Below are 16,265 nucleotides of genomic sequence, written 5' to 3'. Positions count from 1 at the left end.
GAGAAATAAATCATTTTTGTTTTGTTTTGCAGTGATAAATAATGTCTCTGTTTCTTCTTTGAGTATGATGTGTAAATCAAAAGCAACCATACTAATGGTTTGGGGTTAAGATAAAGATTGGCTCATGATCTAGGGCTACATCCTGAGAGTTATGCAAAGGCTAGCAATTTTTTTTTTTTTCAGAAACATCTCACAAGACAGGCCTAACAACATGTTAATGCTGAAAGATTTTGAAATATACACAAGTACTGGGGTGGGGGGAGGATTTCTACAAAGACAATAAATAATCCTGTTTCACTCTGGTAAATTTACCTAGATTAAAAAGAAGCAACCTGTAGCCTTGTGAGAGGGAGGAGAAAGGAAGGAGGGGAGGAGGGAGGAGGAGGGAGAGACAAAGAGACAGAGAGATAGGAGAGAGACAGAGAAACAGGAGACAGAGGGAGGGGGGGAGAGAGAGGTTGTAAAGATTCAAAATGAACAAAAGGTATTGATGACTCCTTGATTCTGCTTATTAACTGTCTCAGTATGATACAGGACATCATAAATCAATAAGCACATTTCTTGCTTATTTTTAGATATGTGCTGACTGCTGCTACATATATTAACCCATGGTTACTATAGAATTATGGACTTCCATGTTCAAGCACACCCTTAAGCACCAATCCACTAGGTGGCTTTAGTCCTGTCACTCTTGTTCAGCCAAAGTTATTATGACTCAGTTACTGAATATATATAACTGGAAACCCTGGAAGTAAATAAGGTTACCCACCATCACTGTCACAGCTCTTTATGAGGGCTGTGCACAAGTTTCGGCAAATGCTTCACTGACAAAACATCCTCCTTGAAGCACCTTGTCCAGACAGCAAGGTGCTCTGCTGTGAATCATCAAGTGGAATGAATAGGCTAGATCAATCCAGCTAAGAAACTGTCTTCAGGTCGAATGAATGAAATGCAAAGCATTGCTGTGGGAGGAAGTTCTGACAAAGACAAGATTGGAAATACACAAGAAGGTAAATTAAGAGTGACTGGAAGACAAGAGGTTTTTACTTGCAAGAACCTACAACAGTTGCATACCCGTTTTTTATTTTAATGCGGTTGTTACATTTGAAAGAAGCAAAATAAAAATATCCAGCAGCCACATCGGAGTATTTGATTACTTCAGATTTTCCATGAATTAGAGAAAGCAAATGATAAATGTTATTTCTTGTCACATTCAGGAAAGTTACACTTTCAAATAACAATATTAAATTATACTTGCAATTTAACTTTATCTACTTCCAAGCCTGACAGAGGGACCAAATCAGCATTGCAATAATGATTGGAAGAGATATTGAGGAATCCAAATATAAGGAATCAAACTATGGTTCTTCAACATGTATATGCGTGTATGGTTACTAACACAACAGGTTAGTAATAATACTTGGATATAAAGCATTCTCTATTGGATAAAAAAGGATGTTGAACCTCTAGAAAATTGTAGAGAAGAGCAAAAGTGATAGCGGGTGGCAACTGAACTTTATGATGAGCAGTTGCAGAAAAAGGGAATGTCTTGTGTAATGAATAGAAAGACTAGAGCTGAGATGATATCGGTCTTGCAATATTTGAGAGGTTGTCACAAGAAGAAGGGATCAGCCTATTGTCCAAAGCACCTGAGGGCAAGACAAGAAGTATGAAAGCTTAACAAAGAGAGATCCAACCTAGAATTAAAGAGAAATTTCTTGACAGTGAGAAAAATTAATCTTTTGAATGGCTTGTTTTTCAGAAGTTATGGATACCCCATCAGAAGTTTTTAAGAAGTTATTGGATAGCCATTCGTCAAAATGGTATAGGGTCTCTTCCTTGAGCAAGGGACTGAACTAGCAGACCTCCAATGTCCCTGTTTAGAGTGTGTTACTGCAGGCTCCTTCTGTTGCCTGCCAGCTGCAATTTGGCAGTTCAAAGCTGCCAAATCCAATGTCCCTGCTAACTTTTTTATTATATGCTGTATTCTGAATAAAATTAAAAGTTTATAGATTCTTCTCCATATTTAAGTGTGAGCATGGTGGCACAGTGTTTAGAGTGTGTTACTGCAGGCTCCTGCTGCTGCCTGCCAGCTGCCTGCCAGCTGCCTGCAATTTGTCAGTTCAAATCTCACCAGGCTCAAGCTTGACTCAGCCTCCTATCCTTCTGAGATGGGTAAAATGAGGGCCCATAATTGTTGAGGGTAATATGCTGCCTCTGTAAACCACTTAGAGAGGGCTATAAAGCACTGTAAAGCAGTATATACAGTAAGTCTGAGTGCTATTGCCATTTATATTCAGGTAATTCTTATTTATGTTGTTCCCTTTGCTTATTCACATACTGATCAACTCACTTTCAACAATTGCTTGTTTCAATGAACATAGCATTTTAGCTTTACCTTGAGCTGCTCCCCCTCCTTCTCCCTCTCCTTCTCCTCCTCCTTTGTCATCCTGCCCTTTTGCTTCTTATACAGGGACTCTGCTTCCTTTTATTTACTATTCCCTTCTCAGTCTTAAAAAACCCCACTTGTTCTTTAATTTCACACTACGCTGTCAACATACAATTCAATTTTCTTTTTTACAACGCACAAACCCCTAAATGAATTGTAGTACTAGGAGTCAGCCATCAATATCCTATTTGCAACACAGAGACCCACCCTGGCATCCCAAGATTGTGTTACTGAGACTTGGCAATAAAATAACTCTGTATTGATGGTACAATAATGTTCCATTTTCCAAGTGTTAAGGTGCTTTTAAGGGTCATAACTGGGCAGATTGAATTCTGGGAGAAATTTTGCTCCTATTACCACTGAAATGGTGCTGAGCTTTGAGTTGCTCAATTATGTAAGCTGTTATAGTACAATCCACTAACTATATTTCACCACATTCTCTATGAAGTGAAAATGGGGAGGAAAAATGCAGGAATCGGACAATGTTTTCTGCCTCTGAGTGAACAGCATAACTCTTCTGCTCAGAAGCTGCTGCATAAACCAGGAAAATATGCTGGCTGCTTTAAAAGTTGGCAGAGGTTCTGTTTTCTTACCTAGTAAAATGCAACACTTTTAGGAACTGACCTGAACCACAGCATGGCTTTACTCTACTAAAAAGTATGTGATGGAAATAGCTGCATTTTTTTTAGATTACATAGAATTGTTCTTTACCAAATGAGCTGTAGTTTGAATTGTGTCATGAATTGTGACAAAGAGCTTTTCAGTCAAACTACAGTATATACTATAATAATAGTGTGCCCTTATACTTTACTATGAATGGAAATTTACTCTAGATATACACATGTAAACATGAACACCTATTGTCTATGGCGATTTTCAGTAATCCAGGTCATAGCTTTTCCCGAAGGTGCTTTTTCAAGATGCAACTGGACTTTCTGGATTTTTATTTTTTATTTTGAAGATGTTACGCTTCTCATCCAAGAAACTTCTGCAGTGCTCTCTCTCCCTCCCTCCCTCCCTCCTTCTCTCTTCTCTCTCTCTGTTCTGTCTGGGTCACTCCGGAAGCCAAGACCAACCCAAAAAGAGAAGCCAGACACACCGGTAAAAGGCAAAGGCAGTTTATAAAATTAAAAAACCCCCACAGGTAACAGAAAATGTCCTTACAAACAGGAAAACGCTGTATCTTCAAAGATCCCACGAAGGCAAAAGTCCATGCAGCAATACTGGATTCTTGCTGCCAAAACAAGGCTGTAGATAGCAGACCTATACCCCCCACGGGTCTTCCAAACTGCTGGGCCACAAGCCAGGAACAGAGACGCCGAGAACAAAGCAGGACACCGTAACTCCAATCTGATAACACTCCACATGGCTTCAAGGGCTTGCCTGCTGTTATGTCCAGAAGTTTGCACTAAATTCTGTAACTAGGTAAAGTCTAAACATGAGTTGTTAAGCAAGATTCACTATGTACAATAAGGATTGTTTACCTGCCTCTCATTGGCTGCTGTGGTTTGGCGCCAATCTTAGAGAGCTGTCAGGCGTCGCTTGTTGCTGGGCGAAAATGTATAAATATAAGTGCCTCTGGTCTTACGCGGCTTCTGTCAGGCACGCGCCAGAGTGAAAGTTTTCCGCGGCTTGTTAGTCTCCTGTTGAGAATAAACCATTGAAGTTAGAAACCGTGTTTCTCGGTCATTTCACTGGCGATGAGGGTCTAGAGGCGATTTTTTCTTTACGGAAAAATCATCATGGCAACCCCTTCGATAATACAGCCGCCTGAACTGTTTGACCCTGAGAGGTCAACTTGGATTGCCTATATGGCAAAATTTGAAATTTTTCTTGAAGCCGCCGGCATGAAGGATGCGGATGACAGCCGGAAAAGGGCTTTGTTTCTAAACTATTGCGGCACACAAATTTTTGATTTGGCCTGTACTTTGACCGACCCTGAACCTGCTAATTCAGTGCCATGGCAAACTTTGAGGGAAAAGTTGGCAACTCATTTTAAGCCGACTAAACCTGCGAGAGTTTTCAGACACCAGTTCTCCCGAATGGCTCAAGCCGAGGGGGAAACTATTAACCAGTTTGCCACCCGCCTCAGGACCATATTAGCGAAGTGTCAATTTGAAAATCCTGAGGCAAGATTGACAGATGCCATTATCTTTGGTATGAAAAATGTGTCCATCAGAAACAAACTGCTTGCAGCCGAAGACTCTTCCCTTCAAGATGTCATTAAGGCTGCTCAGACAGCAGAAGTTGCGGAAGCCGCTGCAGCTGAATTGAAGTCTAATGACAAGCTGTCTACTGTGTGCAAAATTGCTGCGGCTCCGCATTCCCACATCAATCTTCCACATGACTACAACTCCTCTGATTTCGACGCGTATGAGGACTACTGCTGCCAGCTTCGGGGACCTCCTGCCAGACAACCTCGCCAGCCCTTCCCAGTCTGTGCCGGATGCCGGGGTCAACATCCACGGTCCAGATGTCCCTTCAAGGACGCCTTCTGCCGCTGCTGCGACAAACGAGGCCACATCGCCGCCGTCTGCCGAGCCACACTGCCCGATGACATCCCCTTCAATCAGGACCTGCTGCCTACCTTTCCTACTCAATGGTCCTACCGCCCATTCAGGCAACAAGGACGAGGAAGCCGGAGGCCGTGGAACAACCGAGGTAACCGCACACACACAGACTGTGCCACCTACCCACCTACCCCTAATAAAATTGTTGTCCCTCTTTTGCTAAATCGCCACCCATGCCACATGGAGCTAGATACGGGCTCCAAATTTACCTTAATGCCGTGGCATAAACTGAGACTTTATATGCCTGACTTATCACGGGACTCTTTGCAACCGCTGGACATTACAATCAAGGACTTCCAGGGACACCCGATCAGGGTTCTGGGTAGCACTAGGGTGCCGGTAACGTTTAAAAATGTTCACCATCTGTTACCTATTCTGATTGTTGAAGGGGCTAATCATTCCCTTTTGGGTCTAAATTGGATGGCTCCCTTAGGGTTAGCTGTTACAGGTCTTCACAAACTGACTTGTCTGAAGGTACCTGATTTTGTACACGAATTTCCTGAGGTTTTTAAAGACGGGTTAGGTACATAAAAGGGCCCCCCAATTTCTTTCTCCTTAGATCCTGCTGTTCCCCCCCTTCGATTGAAACCTCGCAGGGTGCCGCTGCCACTAATGGATAAATTGGATGCCCAGTTACAAAAACTCCAGGCTCAGGGAATCTTGGTTCCTGTCGAACATGCCCCATGGGAAACCCCTATTGTAACCCCCCTAAAGCCTGACGGATCCCTGCGGGTTTGTGCGGATTACAAATCTACCCTCAATAAGGCGTTACAGCACAACTCATATCTGATACCTGTAGTGCAGCAGTTGCTGCATACCCTGGGGTCTGGGAAAATCTTTGCGAGGCTGGACCTCGCTCAGGCATTCCAGCAGTTGCCCGTCGATGATGCCACAGCCCTAGCGCAAACGATTGTAACCCACAGAGGCGTCTTTAAATGTACGCGCCTGCAATTTGGCATTAGCGTAGCCCCGGGTAATTTCCAGCGGCTCATGGAATGCTTACTGTGGGGAATTAGGGGGGGGGTCCCCTATTTTGACGACATCTTAATTTGTGGGGACACTCCAGACCAGTTGCACTGCAGAATCCGACAAGTTCTGACCCGATTACAAGCTAAAGGCTTACGGCTTAAACCAGAAAAGTGTATGTGGGGAACCCCCTCGGTAGATTTTTTAGGATTCAGGATAGATGAAGCAGGGATACATCCCACTGAGGAGAAGATTAGAGCCATTAAGGACGCCCCCGCCCCCACCTGTAAGACAGAGCTGCAAGCCTTTCTAGGGCTATAGAATTTTTATTCTGTTTTTTTGAAATAGAAAGCCTCCGCAGCTGAGCCGCTTCATCGACTTCTCCACAAGGGAGCGCAATGGGAATGGGGTGAGACAGAGCGACAGGCTTTTAATGCTGTTAAAAACCTCTTAACATCGCAAAGTGTTGTGGTCCAGTACAGTTCCACGTTGCCCCTTAGGCTTACATGCGATGCATCCCCGTATGGGGTGGGTGGGGTCCTAGCCCATGTATTACCTAGTGGCCAAGAAGCACCAGTGGCCTACTTTTCAAGGACATTGTCCCTAGCAGAACGCAGTTATGCGCAAATAGATAGAGAAGCATTAGCATTGGTGGCTGGGGTGAAAAAATTTCACAACTACTTATTGGGGAGACCATTCCAATTGGTCACAGACCATAAACCATTGCTAGGATTGCTAGCCACCGGGCGGCCCACCCCTCCTTTTATGTCCCCCCGCATGTCCAGATGGGCTATTTTTCTGGCAGGCTACGATTATATTCTTGTGCATAAGGGGGGCTCTCTAATAAATCATGCAGATGGGTTGAGTCGCTGTCCACTGGGGCAGAGGGTGGAGGACCCAGCCCCTGCAGGGGATGTCCTCCTCATTGACTTAGGCACACCATCCCTTGTGACTGCTAAAGAGGTGGCCATTGAAACCAAACAGGACCAGGTGTTAGGGAAAGTCCTGCAGTACATTCTGAAAGGGTGGCCACCAAATGGAGAAGACCCCTCAGTGGGTGAATATAAAACTAAGAGGTTGGAACTCTCAGTGATGCACGACTGTATCTTATGGAGTGACAGGGTGGTTATCCCCACTGCTCTGAGGCCACAGGTCATGCAAATGCTGCATCAAGGGCACCCAGGGGTGGTCAGAATGAAAGCCTTGACCAGAGGATAGTTATGGTGGCCAGGGTTGGACAATGGAATAGAAGACTGGGTTGCCACATGTAGCCCATGTCAGGAGACAAGGCCAAATCCCCCCAAAACCACCCCTGCACAGTGGGACACTCCCCAGGGGCCTTGGTCAAGGGTGCATATTGACCTGGCTGGGCCGGTGGGCAACAATATGTTTTTTATTGTGGTGGACGCATACTCCAAATGTCTAGATATACTGTTATTAGGGTCCACCACATCTACAGCTGTGATACATGCACTAAGGAAACTGTTTTCAACTCATGGGTGTCCAGATGTCCTGGTCTTGGACAATGGGCCCCAGTTTACTTCCAGGCAACTAGAAATGTTCTTAGCCCACCTGGGGGTCAGACATGCCTTGGTATCGCCCCACGCAGCTTGGGCTAATGGGATGGCAGAGAGATATGTCCGTGTGGCCAAGGAGGCCATCAAGATGTCATCACCAGGGGACATACAGGAGAGACTGGATACTTTCCTACTCACACAGCACATCACGCCAAGCCTAACAACAAATAAGAGCCCCACCGAGCTGCCTCAGCTCGGTCATGTTCCAGCCGTGAAAACTCTGCACCAACGACACCCGAGGAACCATCATCTTCTGTGGACACCCAGGTCCTCAACGAGCCTTGCAGATCAGAGCAAACACCCAGGAGGCCTGCCCGTTTGGACGATTTTATTACTTGTTTGTCTGAATAAACATCTGTAAAAAATCCAGCCAGAAGGGGGAGGGGTGTTATGTCCAGAAGTTTCCACTAAATTCTGTAACTAGGTAAAGTCTAAACATGAGTTGTTAAGCAAGATTCACTATGTACAATAAGGATTGTTTACCTGACTCTCATTGGCTGCTGTGGTTTGGCGCCAATCTTAGAGAGCTGTCAGGCGTCACTTGTTGCCGGGCGAAAATGTATAAATAGAAGTGCCTCCGGTCTTACGCGGCTTCTGTCAGGCACGCGCCAGAGTGAAAGTTTTCTGCGGCTTGTTAGTCTCCTGTTGAGAATAAACCATTGAAGTTAGAAACCGTGTTTCTTGGTCATTTCACCTGCCTTTTTAACCCTACTAAGGAGGACCACACCCAAGCCCAGCTGTTCCTAATTCAGTGCTGATAATACTTCTTTAATTGCTCCTTTCTTTGATCTGAACGTCTCTGTCGCATGTCAATGACGGCTTGTGCTTCATCACCTAATGACTCCAAGCTACTGGCTGGGGAGAGCCCCCCCCCCGGGGCTCTCATGCTGTTCTCCTTCGTCCCATTCCTGACTTTCCTCTCCCCCGTCAGACTGTTCAGCCACCTCCTCTTCGCTGTCATCCTCCTCCGGGCATGGAGCCAGCAAAGACGCACCTGCACCCTGATCGGCCTCAGACTAAACCATAACACTCTCTCTCTCATCTGAAGGGAGGAGAACCAAGCTCCAAAAATCAAAATGGCAGGTGCACATAATGAAAGCTCCCATCCTTTAAAATGTGCACATCACATATCACACTAATGTTAAAATTGAGTTTCAATTGTTTAGTTCTACCCACTATTCTGACTTTTTGAACTTTCTCCACTCGTGTGTGTCTCTGTGTGTATGAGCTTGTTATTATTAGTATTAGTAATACAATTTAGTAATTGTATTACTAATTATTAGTAATACAAGTATTAAATTATAAAAATCACAATATTGTTATGATTAATAATATAGTAACATTGCTATTATAAATTAAAGTTGCAGTATTACAATGCTAGATAATTGCCTAAAAAATAAAGCACTCATTTCAAAATTTGATTTCCAACTGTTCTATTACAATTATTCCTTACTTGGAGCTTAGATGACACTGAATTTGGGGTGGGGGATGTCTTATCCTTCTTACTGAATGTAAGATAATAACAGCAATAGCACTTCATAGTGCTTTACAGCCCTCTCCAAGCAATTTATACAGTCAGAATTGGAATTATTATTATTATTTATTAGATTTGTATGCCGCCCCTCTCCATAGACTCGGGGCGGCTCACAACAATAACAAAGACAATGTAAGAACAAATCTAATAATTTAAAAACCACTAAAACCCCCATTATTAAAAGCAAGCATACACACAAACATACCATGTATAAACTGTATAGGCCCGGGAGAGATGTCTCAGTTCCCCCATACCTGACGGCAGAGATGGGTCTTAAGAACTTTACGAAAGGTAAGGAGGGTGGGGGCAGTTCTGATCTCCGGGGGAGCTGGTTCAAGAGGGTCAGGGCCGCCACAGAGAAGGCTCTTTTCCTGGGTCCCGCCAAATGTGAATTCTTTGCAGGAAAACTCCATTTTTTCTATTCTGTAAATAATGTAAATTCTCAGTTTATAACTTTTATGTTGGAGACATGCCTAGAATCAAATAAGAGACCATTTGACCTTAAGAATACCTAGGAAATAATACTTATGTATTCCTAAGTATATTTACTCAGAATAATCTTCCTGAGGGAGGGAACATGGTCAACACCATGGCAACACAATGGATTCTTCAGCTCCCAAAGAAACATTGAATCCCAGCTGATTTGGGGTCTTTCTTGACCTGAACTGTTCTGGAGGAACAGTGGATAAAGAGACATGACCTGACACTAACAGGGAAAAGGCAATTTCCCTGGAGAGTCAATTGAAGCCTCAGAAACTATGGGCTGCTATGAAGCAAGGGCAGTCACACTGAAAAAAGCAGGAAGAAGAAAATGTGGATTGTCAAGGTGTGAAGATTGTTTTGATCTAAGTATTGTGCAGGAGTGGCAAGGCAACAAGGTGAGTGATTGACCAATTTACAGATAAAAGGAAAATGAAACTTTACATTGAGACTGTAAGAGAGCCTGGACCTGAAATTAACAGCTAATTGGCAACTGGGAACTACAAAGAAGGGGGTGAGGGAATGGTAAAGCCCAAAAGGATTGTGATGGTTACAGTTGGATTTGGTGAAAATAAAGAGAATAATTAAAGAAGAGAATGAAAAGTAAAAGAAAACATTTTATTTTTAGATTTAAAGAATTTTGAGAAGTTTTAACAGAAACTGATATACGTTTATGGGAAATTTGAAGATTCCATCTGCTGGTGGAAAGAGAACATTATAATAATTTGATGTTATATAAAGGAGGAAAAGGGGAAAAAGAAAAATGATGTGTAGCTGTGGTTTGACCTACCATTTGTTGGGGGTCAGGGGAAAGGGAGGGTCTTGCCTTCTCTTTCTGCTCAAGATCCCCATGGACAATTGGTGGGTCATTGTGTGATGCAGAATGCTGGATTCGATGGGCTTTAGCATGGTTCAGCACGGCTCTTCTTATTGACCTTGCTTACAGAAAAATATTTTCAAAACTGAAAATCTTTAAGAAATGATTGCTTTGAACTATAGAATTTGGTCTTGTCTTAAATTTAGTGGAAGATAATAAAACTTTGACTTGGAAAGGAGCAGAATAAAACTGGACATTTGGATTACCCTGGTAATCCTTGATTTAGAGAGATTGTGTCTTCAGTTGCCTCCAATTGAGGCCTGGAATCACCCTGTTCACAGCTGCCCAGAACATTATGTATATTGAGGAGCCAGTTTCTATCTTCATTTTACAGGAAGAGCCATCCACTAGCACAGTGATGATTAAGTTTTGATTGTTCTGAGTGCTTGCTTGGCCTGGTCTGATTTGCTCCAGATTGTGAATGGTAGTTGGCTCATTGATCTGGCCCTCTTCCTTCTGGTTTTGGCTCATGTGGCTGATAGTTATTCCCTGTGTCTCTGGCAGGAAAACATGGTGCCTTGCATGACTGTGCAATGTGGCTTGACTTACTGCACTGTCAGCAAATGGCTTTGCAGAACTGACATTTGGGGGTGCACCCTTCACCACAGCTGTAGCATGGCTTGGACTTTTGTGCCTTGAATCCCTGGCACCGATCTGTTCTGCTGCTTTTTTGAGAGCTGCTATGTAATCATTGATGGTTTTGCTGTCTTGCTCTGAGCATTGGCAGAATTCATGCCAGCTGATCACCTTGGAAGGCATCAGAGAATAGTGAGTCTGTAGTAATAGTTGCAGAGATGACCACACTAGCAATTCTATGGGTGTTGGCTCCACCAGGGATACATGTCAAAAACTTTGTTCCCACAATGGCTCAGGAACATCGCTCACTTGCTGTTGTCTGAGAGGCATTGCAAGTTGTTGGCTTCTAGGAAGCAGCAAAATCTCATCATGTAGGACTCCCAATTCTCCTTGGTCAGGTCGAACAGAGTCAGTGGGTGAAAGGATGACATGGTGACTTGCTAGTAGCTTGTTTGAATATCATGCCTAAAATGTCTGATGCTTCCTTCCGGCCAGGCTGGATTGCTCCAAAATTGCTCTTCAGTATCCCATCTTCATCGCCAATGTTGAGTTTTTGTACTGAAGAGTCGCATAATGACAACAGCTCTTTATTGAGAATAGTGAGAACTCCAGCAACAGCCTAGCCAGTGGCTTCTGTTTAAATAGGGAGCTCTGTCTGTGAAGAACCAATCAGTGATTAGAAATCTCCTGCTCAATAGAGTGGATCTGTTTGAAGACTTACTAGCTAACATGCAAATCTCAGGACACAACAGCACTGCTGCCTCAAATTTAGTTGATTGTCCACTAGGACTTCCAAGATCTTCCTCACAGTTACTGTTATTAAGCTACATTTCACTTAATACGAGGAGCTCCGGGAGTTGAAATTCCAGAAGAGACGTCTAGAGAAGCAATGGAGGAAGAGTAAGTCTGAATCCGATCGAACACTTGTAAGAGCTCATATTAAGACTTATAAAGTGGCGCTCAAGGCAGCAAGATGTGCGTATCATGCCGCCATGATTGCATCAGCAGAATCCCGCCTGGATGCTCTGTTTAGGGTGACCCGCTCCCTCCTTAACCAGGGGGGAGTTGGGGAGCCCTTGCAGAGAGCCCCGACCCTCTGGAACCAACTCCCCCCCAGAGATTAGAATTGCCCCCACCCTCCTTGCCTTTTGTAAGCTTCTTAAAACCCACCTCTGCCCCCAGGCATGGGAGAACTGAGGTACTCTTTTCCCCTAGGCATTTACAATTTTATGCATGGTATGTCTGTATGTATGTTTGGTTTTATAATAGGGTTTTTAACTGTTTTAATATTGGATTGTTATATGCTGTTTTTATTACTGTTGTTAGCCGCCCCGAGTCTGCGGAGAGGGGCGGCATACAAATCCAATAAATAAACAAATAAATAAATAAACAATGTCGTTTGGCGGGACCCAGGGGGAGAGCCTTCTCTGTGGTGGCCCCGACCCTTTGGAACCAACTCCCCCCAGATATCAGGGTTGCCCCCACCCTCCTAGCCTTTCGTAAGCTCCTTAAAACCCACCTCTGTCGTCAGGCATGGGGGAATTGACATTTACCCTCCCCCTAGGCTTATAAAATTTATGTATGGTATGCTAGTATGTATGATTGGTTTCTAAATTGGGGTTTTATAAATTAATTAAATATTAGATTTGTTACATTGTATCATTATTGCTGTGAGCCGCCCCGAGTCTGCGGAGAGGGGCGGCATACAAATCTGATAAACAAACAAACAAACAAACAAACAAACAATATGTATGTATACTTTTGATTTTTCTTGCCTAGGTTATTCAGATGGATAACTGTTAGACAAAACATCAATGATTGCATTTCATCATAACATTTAGCAATATTCTTTGTGATGGTTAAGTCAAAAAAATGTTTAGTGGATAGTTTGCACACAAACTTTTAAAAAGGCATTTGCTAAGTGCATTGCCCTTCCCACCCCCACCCCTCAAAAGCCCTTTACTAAGTATTATTTGAATCCAACTTCAGTATTCTCTTTTACCAGAAAATGACATTTCTGGCAGAACTAAACCTCTCTCCATTAACATCTCTTTGAGCAACCTCAGAGGTTTAGAGGGCATCCAAGAGATGTAGTTGAGAAGAAAGAAGGAAAACAGTTATTGTAAAAAAAAAGTCTATTCACCTTTCTTAGGTTACTAATGTTGCTCTTTTGATCCTCTGGCACACTTATCTATATTTATTTCTAACATCTTGGGTTGCCCCCCCCCCCCCAAATCATGCTGGCAGCATTGTTGATGAATAATTAAATATACATAAATAAAGAAGAGACAAAATAACAGTATTTGCATACAACTCGAGGTCTGGCCTTCCCTGACCTCCTTTACTCACAACAGTATACCTTATGCAACCAGATTTGAAACCCTGGGCTTAGAAAGCTTAGAACTACATCGCCTTCAGCCTGACCTAAGCACAGCTCATAAAATTATCAGCTACAGCATCTTACCTGTCAACAATCGCCCCAAACTTGATTGTAGAAAATATGACTTTACCAACAGAGTGATTAATGCCTTAAACTCACTACCTGACTCTTTGGTTTCAATACCAAACCCTCAAAAGGTTACCTTTAGATTGTCCACTGTTGACCTCACCCAATTCCTAAGAGATCAGTAAAGGGTGTGCATAAGTGCATCAGCATGCCTACTGTCCCTGTCCAATTGTTCCCTCTTATCAGTACCCATTATATACAGTATATATAAACTGTTCTGTCAAAGTCTCTGGAAGAATCCTCCCAAAAATTCAGATACAAATTTCAGACACAAACACGTTTGAAAATTCAAAACAATGTTCTTTATCATGAAAATTCACTTAAACTAAGCCCTCTTTTTGTATAGCAAAGAGCACTCATCTCCAAACAAACTGGTGATTGGTACAAGTCCCTTATCAGTTCTGAGATACTTAGCTTGCAGCTGTGAGGCAATTCACAGTCCTTCTTTCACAAAGTGAAACACACTTTGCTCTGCTTTAGTTTCAAAGCGGGAAAAAAGCAACACACCAAGATCAAAGTCAGTAAAGCAGTCACGAAACACAATGATCAGATAATCCTCCACAATGGCCAAACCCACACGCGGCACTTTATAGCAGCCTCACTAATCACCACACCCCACCCAACCACAGGTGGCCTCATTTTCTTTGATAATAATCTCTCAGTTGTTGCTGCCTATGCATCGCTCTCCACATGAATGGCTGTATCATTAACTCTTGTTCTGAATCCAAGGAGGAGAGAGATAATTGATCTCTTTCTGAGCTGTCTGCCACACTCTCCTCCTCCCTGTCACTCATGTTTTCTTGGTCAGAGGAGCCTTCATCAGCAGATTCCACTGGGAGCAAAACAGGCCTGCGGCATGTGGATGTCTTCCCCACATCCACAGTCCTTGGGGCAGGAGCTGGGCCAGAGCTAACCACAATATAAACAATGTTATATCTATGTATATTACAAATACATACTTGACAAACAAACAAATAAATAGTTGCCTTTAGCCACAGATGGCAGCGTTTGCTTTTGGGAATAGGATTAAAACTGCTGTGGATATCATGACAAAATGGAATGTAGGACAAAGTTTGCATTCTGTTTGAAAATCTCATCTGGGAGAGTTGCTTTTCAATCATTCTCAGCTCGATCTGATCCCTCTTGCATTTCAATACAGAGCTCTCTATGGGACCCTTTTGTTTTCCACCAGAACTGGTTTTTAATTTGAGAAACAGCCCTTTGAGGGAAACTGTTAAGTATACTATTCCTATTAGCTAAGTTTCCTAATTCCTTTGTAACATTTTAACAATTTGGGTACCGGTTTTCTAACAAGTAGAAATGTGTAAGAAGCCTTTCCTTTCACTTCCCCAAATTCAATAAATTCAGAACACGCTTCCAGTTTCCTTCCTTCCTTCCTTCCTTCCTTCCTTCCTTCCTTCTTTCTTTCTTTCTTTCTTTCTTCTTTCTTATGCTTCTATTCAAAGCAAAGAAGATTTTTACATTGGGCAGTAAATGTACAAGCCTACAGAAATATTTATACAGATATATTAACACAAGAAGAAATTTATAACAATTGAACTCAATAAATACATTCATTTGGCCAGCTCCTAAGAGGCTTGTACAGACAATGTGGTTGGTATTTTCACCCTCTGTATCAGCGAGCTATTTTAAAGGCTAAACATATTTTTCACACAGTTCCTCAGAGTTAATTCCCTGCAAAAGTCTCACAGACTTTTCCACTCTACACTTTCTTCTTCTTCTTCTTCTTCTTCTTCTTCTTCTTCTTCTTCTTCTTCTTCTTCTTCTTCTTCTTCTTCTTCTTCTTCTGGCATCTCCTCCTTGATGATGTGGTTCCAACTGATGTTGGATATATATATATGACGGTCTTGGCATATTCGGGTTTCCCGTGTAGGATTTGGAAATTTCTGGTGATGTTTCGACGAGGTCCCACTCATCATCTTCAGGCTGGTGCTTCTGTCCTTGTTCTAGGGTGAACACAGCGAGACCTGAGCTGCCTTCCTTCTATAAATACTGGTGGCTGGGTGTGGTTTGAAGGCTCAGCAATTGCCTGCTGTGTAGAAACTTCTATGCGACATTTCGGTGTATACATATACATATACATATACATATACATATACATATACATTACATATACATATACATATACATATACATATACATATACATATACATATACATATACATATACATATACATATACATATACATATACATATACATATACATATAACACTATATATAAGGAAGAAATGGCAGTTGCAAACATTCCATATTTACAACAGCACGAAGCTTAAAACTTCAGCCTGATGATGGTGAATGTGATTTCACCGAAACGTCGCATAGACACTCAAAATATTACACGGGGCAAAACCCGAACTCAGAACAATCTACATATATATATATATACTGCACAGCTCAGAAATCTAGTTTTTTAAAATGCAGGCTTTCTGTGCTTTGCTAGTGTTGGCATGATATGCCATAACATATTCCATTTTTTAAAATCAAGCTGTTTTGAAGCTCACAAAATAATAATCACTGTTTCAAATATCTCTCTATGCATGGAGGAGCAAGTTAGGACAAGAGGAAGTTATGGTTGTTGGAGACATCTCCATGGTAGTTCCTCTCTATTTCTAACAAGCAAGTAAAAATGAAAGCTTTCCTAGGAGTCTCCATTGGGATAGTCCACTCTCATGTGCCTGACTAATGGATTTCTAAAAGTTAGACTTC

This window comes from Erythrolamprus reginae, chromosome 1, assembly GCF_031021105.1.
Source record: "Erythrolamprus reginae isolate rEryReg1 chromosome 1, rEryReg1.hap1, whole genome shotgun sequence".
NCBI classification, from domain to species: Eukaryota; Metazoa; Chordata; class Lepidosauria; order Squamata; family Dipsadidae; genus Erythrolamprus; species Erythrolamprus reginae.
The sequence above is the reverse complement of the archived record's forward strand: the minus strand, read 5'-3'. Positions refer to the sequence as shown.